The sequence below is a fragment of the Rana temporaria genome, chromosome 3, assembly GCF_905171775.1.
Source record: "Rana temporaria chromosome 3, aRanTem1.1, whole genome shotgun sequence".
Lineage (NCBI taxonomy): Eukaryota > Metazoa > Chordata > Amphibia > Anura > Ranidae > Rana > Rana temporaria.
Genome location: NC_053491.1, coordinates 448,093,030 through 448,101,648, shown reverse-complemented (window position 1 = coordinate 448,101,648; position 8,619 = coordinate 448,093,030). Strand labels below are relative to the sequence as shown.

The following is an 8,619-nucleotide window of genomic DNA, read 5'->3' as shown; positions in this document are numbered from 1 at the left end:
CCAATAGGAAAAATTATCATCTTTTCACCACTTGTTGCTATGTTGGTAGGTTTTTTTAATCTTCTGCATGGGCGACAAGTTCTATTGATTAAAGCGACAAAACGCCCGTAGCAAACGCCCGTTGTCGCGCAAGTCGCTTGAATCGAGCGTTTCCATTACTTTCTATGGGAAATGGAAACGCTCAAATACGCCCAAACCGCCCGATACGCGCGACAAAAAAGGGTCCGGAACTTGTTTGAGCTTCAGGCGATCGTCGTTTCAGCGTTCGGCGTTGAGATGTGAACAGTCTCCATAGAGACTAATGAAATTTCGACCCTCCGGCGTATTGTAGCATCGTGCTTCAGGCGTTAAAACGCCTAGGTGTGAATGGAGCCTAAAGACTGAAATTTGCACCGAAAAATTTAATTTAGTAACTTTTGTGAAATGCCAGTAAAACATGGCTGTGCCAGTAAATTAAAATCTGGTAGGTTGGCAACACTGCCCGGCGGCAGTTCACACTGCCCTATGCGAACTGCTCTGAGTGTCAGTGAAAAGTTAATGGCAACCCAAAATCAGTTTGCATGTCGCAGTGCAATCTGAAAATTCGGACAGGAATTGGATCGTATGTGAACACCCATGCGATGCGATTCTGCTGCGGACTAAAAAAAAAGGGTCCTGTGCGAGTTTGGTCCGAATGCGATTTCAGCCCTACTATCTGTATGTCACATCGCGCAGAGATCGCATGTGGTTTGCACTGCAGTGAGGTGCGAATCACTTCCGATCTTGGGCAGCGCAGCAGTGTGAACCGTCACTAAGAGGTGACTAACAAGCCCTGTGAATAAGACGAGAATAAAAAGGAGGAAATAAAATAATACAGGAGCGGGGAGATGAAAAAGGAAATAATAAAGGCAATATTACATAACAAATAAGAAGCACAAGCACATGAGAAGCTGTCTTTGGTTTCCTGAACTTTAAACGCTGAAAATGCAGAGGAAGTGACAGCGCGGAGGGAGGGGAGTGCAGGAGGGGGGTGTATTATTCCCGTATGCACATTAAAGATTAGGGCCCCAGAGGGATGGGAGAGTCATAGAGACAGCTAGAGCCAGCAGATGAGAGCTGGAGGCAGCCCAGGGTGCTAGGCTGGCTGGAAGGGTGGGGGGTATAGTGTGGGAAGTGTGTGACGAAGAGAGTGTGAGAGTGGAAAACTAAAGAGGAAGTGAGAAGAGATCAGAAAAGCAAGAGAAAATCAGAAGAAAGCAAGACAGCGAAGGCACGTCTGCACCCAGCGTGCGCCCAGGATAATGACAAGACCAGCTCCTGATAACAGGTGAGATACCAACCCAACTCTCATCTCTCCTTACCCTCTATGGACAGCCCGCAGATATTCCTGGGAATTCCTTTTCCTGCTTTTCCGTAGCAATAAGCAAATTGATTTGTAAATCAGCCACACCGGCAAATCCGACATTTTTGGGTCCTCCTTAATGCGTAAATGCAAGCCGGTCCAGTCTGCGGAGAATTATACAATTCAGAAATGTATTTTATTGAGTACAGGCATTTATATAACACCGACAATTTACACACATCAATCTTTGTGCTCAAGAAGCTTACAATCTAAAGTTGGCCATAGTTGGATTGAAATTCAGTTGGTTCGGCAGGGACCAGCTAAATTTCAATCCATCTATGGCCATTCCCGCTCGACAGAAATCAATCTATTGATCGACTTTTGTCAAATGAGATATTGGAAATGTTTAATTTGATCAACAGCTGCAGCCAATCAGCTGCAGCCCTGATCAGGGTTGGCCTTAGGTGTTCAGGCGCTCTGTGCAAGCTAATCCTGTGGCGCCCCCCATCTTCACCCCTCACCCCCTGGTCGCCTAAACATACACAAAGAGGAAAAAAATATTTGTAAAAAATAATTTGTTTTAATTTAACTTTACATTACACAGCACCCAGCATCTCTGCACCCTTTACATTACACAGCACCCTGCACCTCTGGACCCCTTTACATTACACAGCACCCTGCATCAATGGACCCCTTTACATTACACAGCACCCTACACCTCTGGACCCCCTGCATGTTACACAGACCCCCCCTTCAGTGCAGACCCCCCTTCAGTGTATCCACCCCTTCAATGCAGACCCCCCTTCAGTGTAGCCCCCCTTCAGAGTAGTTCCCCCCCATTCAGAGTAGTCCCCCCTCGTTCAGTGCAGCCCCCCTTCAGTATAGCCCCCTCGTTCAGTGCAGCCCCCCATTCAGTGTAGCCCCTCGTTCAGTATAGCCCCCCAGTCAGTACAGCCCTTTGGATGGCCACACGGCGCCCCTGTTGCCCATGGCGCCCTGTGCGGCCGCACAGCTCGCACACCCCAAAGGCCGGCCCTGGCCCTGCTTAATGTATTCTGACAGCGGGGGGGAAATGCGCTGTCAGAATACAATAGTGCAGCAGGGAGGATTCCTTCATCCACCTCACTTGTGTGGATAGGGGAATCCATTTTTTTTTTAAACAACCCATTTATGGCCAGCTTAGGGCAGCAAATAAGTTTGGGGTCTCGGGGAACCCCTACCTATAGTTACTATATCTATAAATATATGGATAAGTAAAAGAATAAGAAATGAGGGATACTTTGCCTATTTTACACCCACTCTTTATGACAATTAGGTTCAGTAACAGCAATTATATGAAATCAAAACAATAAAGGAAAAGTAGACAGTGAAAATTGTAGTGTCCCTTCATATCAGTGGTTGGGTTGGTGAAGTTGCCCCTTACAATGGTGGTTAAGAACCTTTTTAAATTGGTGGTCAGTGAGAAAAACTCATTATATTGGCAGTAATTAGGAGAAGGTCCTCTAAGGCTCGGTTTCCACTTGTGCGACTTGTCATGCGACTTGGGACTGAAAAGTCGCATGGCAAGTCGTACCCCATGATTTCCAATGAGTACCGTTCATATCTGTGCGATTTCAAGTCCCTGCACTACTTTGGTCCCACTTTGATGCGACTTGAGGTCCATAGACCTCAAGAATACACAGGCGTTGCTTCAAGTCGAGGCAAAAAATTATGGTAAAATCGCTACAAAAAATCGCGCAACTTTGGGGTTGCAATAGTGGAAACAGAGTCTTACACTAGTGATCATTGAGAGAAGGGTCCCATTACACTGATGGCTAGTGAGAGAGAAAGACCCCATTACCTTGGTGTTTATTTGGAGAGAAGGTCAGTAGGAGAGAAGGACCCCACTCCTTTGGTGGCCATTTGAAGGGAAGAACTATATTACACTAGGGGCCAGTATAGCAGAGATGGACCTCATTACATTGGTGGTCATTTGAAGAGAAGGACTATATTACACTAGGGGCCAGTAAAGGAGAGATGGACCTCATTACATTGGTGGTCATTTGAAGAAAATTACTATATTACACTAGGGGCCAGTATAGGAAAGATGGACCCCATTACCTTGGTGGTCATTTGAAGGGAAGGACTATATTACACTAGGGGCCAGTATAGGAGAGATGGACCTCATTACCTTGGTGGTCATTTGGAGGGACTATATTACTCTGATGGCCAGTAGGAGATAAGGACCCATTAACTTGGTGGTCATTTGAAGAGAAAGAGTATATTACACTAACGGCCAGTAGGAAGGGAAGGTTAGAAGAGAGTAAGAAAAATATATGGACTTTGTAGGCACACGCGTAAATTTGTAAAACATTTGAGTTTTTAATTGGATAAAGTTAAAACCATTGTATACAAACACAATTGTATGTATATCTATCAGATATGCAAGCTCCTGAAGAAGCGCATCAACGCGCGCAACATGTAGAGCTTTTTTTAAACTACTTCACGTATCTAATAACCACTGGATATATATTGTCATTATATGCTACAACTATTGTACATTTTCTATGTAGTATTTAAGTATTAGATGTAATACAAAAGTCTGTGAGGTCACTCAGATATATGTTTTTTGTTTTGTATACAATGTTTTTTTAACTTTATCCAATTAAAAACTAAATTTTTTTTAAAATTTACGCGTGTGCCTACAAAGTCCATATATTTTTCTTACTCTCTTCTAACAATTACCGGTAAGTTGGCACACTATTATTTGTGTATCCACAGTGTCACCCTGTGTTGATACATTAAAATCCTTCTTTTTCATTTGAAGGGAAGGACTATATTACACTGATGGCCAGTAGGAGAGAAGGACCCCGTTACCTTGGTGGTCATTTAAAGGGAAGGGCTATATTACACTGATAGCCAATAGGAGAGAAGGACCCCGTTACCTTGGTGATCATTTGGAGGGAAGGACTATATTACACTGATAGCCAATAGGAGGGAAGGACCCATTACCTTGGTGATCATTTGGAGGGAAGGACTACTTTACACTGGTTGCTAGCGGGAGAGAAGGACGCCATTACTATGGTGGCCAGTGGTAGAAAAACATTGAGATCAGCGGAGGAAGGACTATATTACACTGATGGCCAGTATGAGAGAAGGACCCCGTTACCTTGGTGGTCCATTGGAGGGAAGGGCTATATTACACTGATGGCCAGTAGGATAGAAGGACCCCGTTACCTTGGTGGTCATTTGAAGGGAAGGGCTATATTACACTGATGACCAGTAGGAGAGAAGGACCCCGTTACCTTGGTGGTCATTTGGAGGGAAGGACTACTTTACACTGGTTGCTAGCGGGAGAGAAGGACGCCATTACTATGGTGGCCAGTGGTAGAAAAACATTGAGATCAGCGGAGGAAGGACTATATTACACTGATGGCCAGTAGGAGAGAAGGACCTTGGTGGTCATTTGAAGAAAAGGAGTATATTACACTCATGCACAGTAGGAGAGAAGGACCCCGTTACCTTGGTGATCATTTGGAGGGAAGGACTACATTACACTGATGGCCAGTAGGAGAGAAGGACCCCATTACCTTGGTGATCATTTGGAGGGAAGGACTATATTACATTGGTTGCCAGTGGGAGAGAAGGACCCCGTTACCTTGGTGATCATTTGGAGGGAAGGACTATGTTACACTGATGGCCAGTAGGAGAGAAGGACCCCATTACCTTGGTGGTCATTTAAAGGGAAGGGCTATATTACACTGATAGCCAATAGGAGAGAAGGACCCCATTACCTTGGTGATCATTTGGAGGGAAGGACTACTTTACACTGGTTGCTAGCGGGAGAGAAGAACGCCATTACTATGGTGGCCAGTGGTAGAAAAACATTGAGATCAGTGGGGGAAGGACTATATTACACTGATGGCCAGTAGGAGAGAAGGACCCCGTTACCTTGGTGATCATTTGGAGGGAAGGACTACATTACATTGGTTGCCAGTGAGAGAGAAGGACCCCGTTACCTTGGTGGTCATTTGGAGGGAAAGACTATATTACATTGGTTGCCAGTGGGAGAGAAGGACCCCGTTACCTTGGTGGTCATTTGAAGGGAAGGGCTATATTAGTCTGATGGCCAGTAGGAGAGAAGGACCCTGTTACCTTGGTGGTCCATTGGAGGGAAGGACTATATTACACTGTTGACCAGTATGAGAGAAGGACCCCGTTACCTTGGTGGTCCATTGGAGGGAAGGGCTATATTACACTGATGGCCAGTAGGAGAGAAGGACCCCGTTACCTTGGTGGTCATTTAAAGGGAAGGGCTATATTACACTGATAGCCAATAGGAGAGAAGGACCCCATTACCTTGGTGATCATTTGGAGGGAAGGACTACTTTACACGGTTGCTAGCGGGAGAGAAGGACGCCATTACTATGGTGGCCAGTGGTAGAAAAACATTGAGATCAGCAGGGGAAGGACTATATTACACTGATGGCCAGTAGGAGAGAAGGACCCATTACCTTGGTGGTCATTTGAAGAAAAGGAGTATATTACACTCATGGACAGTAGGAGAGAAGGACCCCGTTACCTTGGTGATCATTTGGAGGGAAAGGCTACATTACATTGGTTGCCAGTGGGAGAGAAGGACCCCGTTACCTCGGTGGTTATTTAAAGGGAAGGGCTATATTACACTGATGGCCAGTAGGAGAGAAGGACCCTGTTACATTGGTGGTCATTTGAAGGGAAGGACTATATTACTCTGATGGCCAGTAGGAGAGAAGGACCCCATTATGTTTGTGGTCATTTAAAGGGAAGGACTATATTACACTGATGGCCAGTAGGAGAGAAGGACCCCGTTACCTTGGTGGTCATTTAAAGGGAAGGACTATATTACACTGATGACCAGTAGGAGAGAAGGACCCCGTTACCTTGGTGGTCCATTGGAGGGAAGGACTATATTACACTGATGGCCAGTATGAGAGAAGGACCCCGTTACCTTGGTGGTCCATTGGAGGGAAGGGCTATATTACACTGATGGCCAGTAGGATAGAAGGACCCCGTTACCTTGGTGGTCATTTGAAGGGAAGGGCTATATTACACTGATGACCAGTAGGAGAGAAGGACCCCGTTACCTTGGTGGTCATTTGAAGGGAAGGGCTATATTACACTGATGACCAGTAGGAGAGAAGGACCCCGTTACCTTGGTGGTCATTTGGAGGGAAGGACTACTTTACACTGGTTGCTAGCGGGAGAGAAGGACACCATTACTATGGTGGCCAGTGGTAGAAAAACATTGAGATCAGCGGGGGAAAGACTATATTACACTGATGGCCAGTAGGAGAGAAGGACTCTGTTACCTTGGTGGTCATTTGAAGAAAAGGAGTATATTACACTCATGGACAGTAGGCGAGAAGGACCCCGTTACCTTGGTGATCATTTGGAGGGAAGGACTACATTACATTGGTTGCCAGTGGGAGAGAAGGACCCCATTACCTTGGTGGTCATTTAAAGGGAAGGACTATATAACACTGATGGCCAGTGGGAGAGAAGGACCCCATTACCTTGGTGGTCATTTAAAGGGAAGGACTATATAACACTGATGGCCAGTAGGAGAGAAGGACCCCGTTACCTTGGTGGTCATTTAAAGGGAAGGACTATATTACACGGATGACCAGTAGGAGAGAAGGACCCTGTTACATTGGTGGTCATTTGAAGGGAAGGACTATATTACACGGATGACCAGTATGAGAGAAGGACCCATTACCTTGGTGGTCCATTGGAGGGAAGGACTATATTACACTGGTGGCCAGTAGGAGAGAAGGACCCTGTTACATTGGTGGTCATTTGAAGGGAAGGACTATATTACACGGATGACCAGTATGAGAGAAGGACCCATTACCTTGGTGGTCCATTGGAGGGAAGGACTATATTACACTGGTGGCCAGCAGGAAAGAAGGACCCCATTATTGTGGTGGCCAGTGGTAAAAAATGAATTGAGAATAGCAGGGGAGCAGGAGATCGAAACTCCCAGAAGTATTGATTTCTAAAGAAACTTGTGGCACTTTCCTGACTCGCTCTATTCTGTATTAATGAATAACATTCAATCTGGAGAGACAATAGCCCAGGAACATTCGATTTTCCTGGCATTCACATAGAACAAATGTACATGCAGGTTTGCAGGATTAATAGCTCTGCAAATTGTTTATAAATCCACCCCAATGCGCATATTTTCTACAGGATGATCGAATATAAAGTATTCAACCTTATTCACACTTCCCCAGTCTTCCTGTTTGTAATGACCGGTTCCACCGAAGCAGAACTTTTCTGACCTGCCCCACCTCTGGCCAACATCATCACATACAATGCAGAACTAGTGGCCATGGCTGATACTGTATTGGATGTGATGGCGTCGGTGTGCCCACTCTACTGCCATAGAGAAGAAGACTTGAGCACTGGCTGCCATAGGACTGCGGAGTAAAGGAAATGTTTCTCCTATTAGATCATGCACTAGTGAAACAATCATTAGATCCTTTATCAGCTGGGTGCGGACAATTCCCGGAGTTCTTAACTTAGAATTCCAGAGTAAAGATTTTTTCTTGTTTTGGATAGTGTGGGAAAGGGTTAGAACATAATTTCTAGACCTTCTGCTCCAGAACCCAAGAAGCAAATGAGTAGAAGCTCCTGAACAGGTAACAACTGTAATTTTTCAACTGTCAATTTTCCCTTCTCTTCTCGTGCTGCTGACAGTGGCCACCAGAACCCAGGGCTGGTGCAAGGATTTTTGACACCCTAGGCGTAACCTCATTTTGCGGCCCCCTGGCTCCACCCCCTTTGTTCTGTCCATGTATACCCCCCCTTTTTAATGAAGCGCCCATTAAATGCAGCCTCACCATTGCCCATCAAATGCAGCCTCACCATTTCCCATCAAATGCAGCCTCACCAGTGCCCATCAATGCAGTTTACCAGCGCCCATCAATACAGCCTACCAGCGCCCATTAAATGCAGCCTCACCAGCGCCCATCAAATGCAGCCTCACCAGCGCCCATCAAATGCAGACTCACCAGCGCCCATCAAATGCAGCTTCACCAGTGCCCATCAATACAGTCTACCAGCGCCCATTAAATGCAGCCTCACCATTGCCCATCAAATGCAGCCTCACCAGCGCTTATCAAATGCAGCCTCACCAGTGCCCATGAATGCAATTTACCAGTGCCCATCAATACAGCCTACCAGCGCCCATTAAATGCAGCCTCACCATCGCCCATCAAATGCAGTCTCTCAGTGCCCATCAAATGCAGCCTCACCAGCGCCCATCAAATGCAGAC

The 8,619-nt window shown here is 45.9% G+C and overlaps 1 protein-coding gene across 1 annotated transcript in view; it reads left to right on the top strand.

The window, feature by feature from the left end:
* Positions 1–1,010: 1,010 nt before the first annotated feature.
* Positions 1,011–8,619, top strand: part of IL27RA (interleukin 27 receptor subunit alpha) — a 69,786-nt gene continuing 62,177 nt past the window's right edge. The window contains exon 1 of the mRNA XM_040346594.1: positions 1,011–1,306. The gene's annotated coding sequence lies outside the window, so the exon portion shown is untranslated. The remainder of the gene's footprint in view (positions 1,307–8,619) is intronic.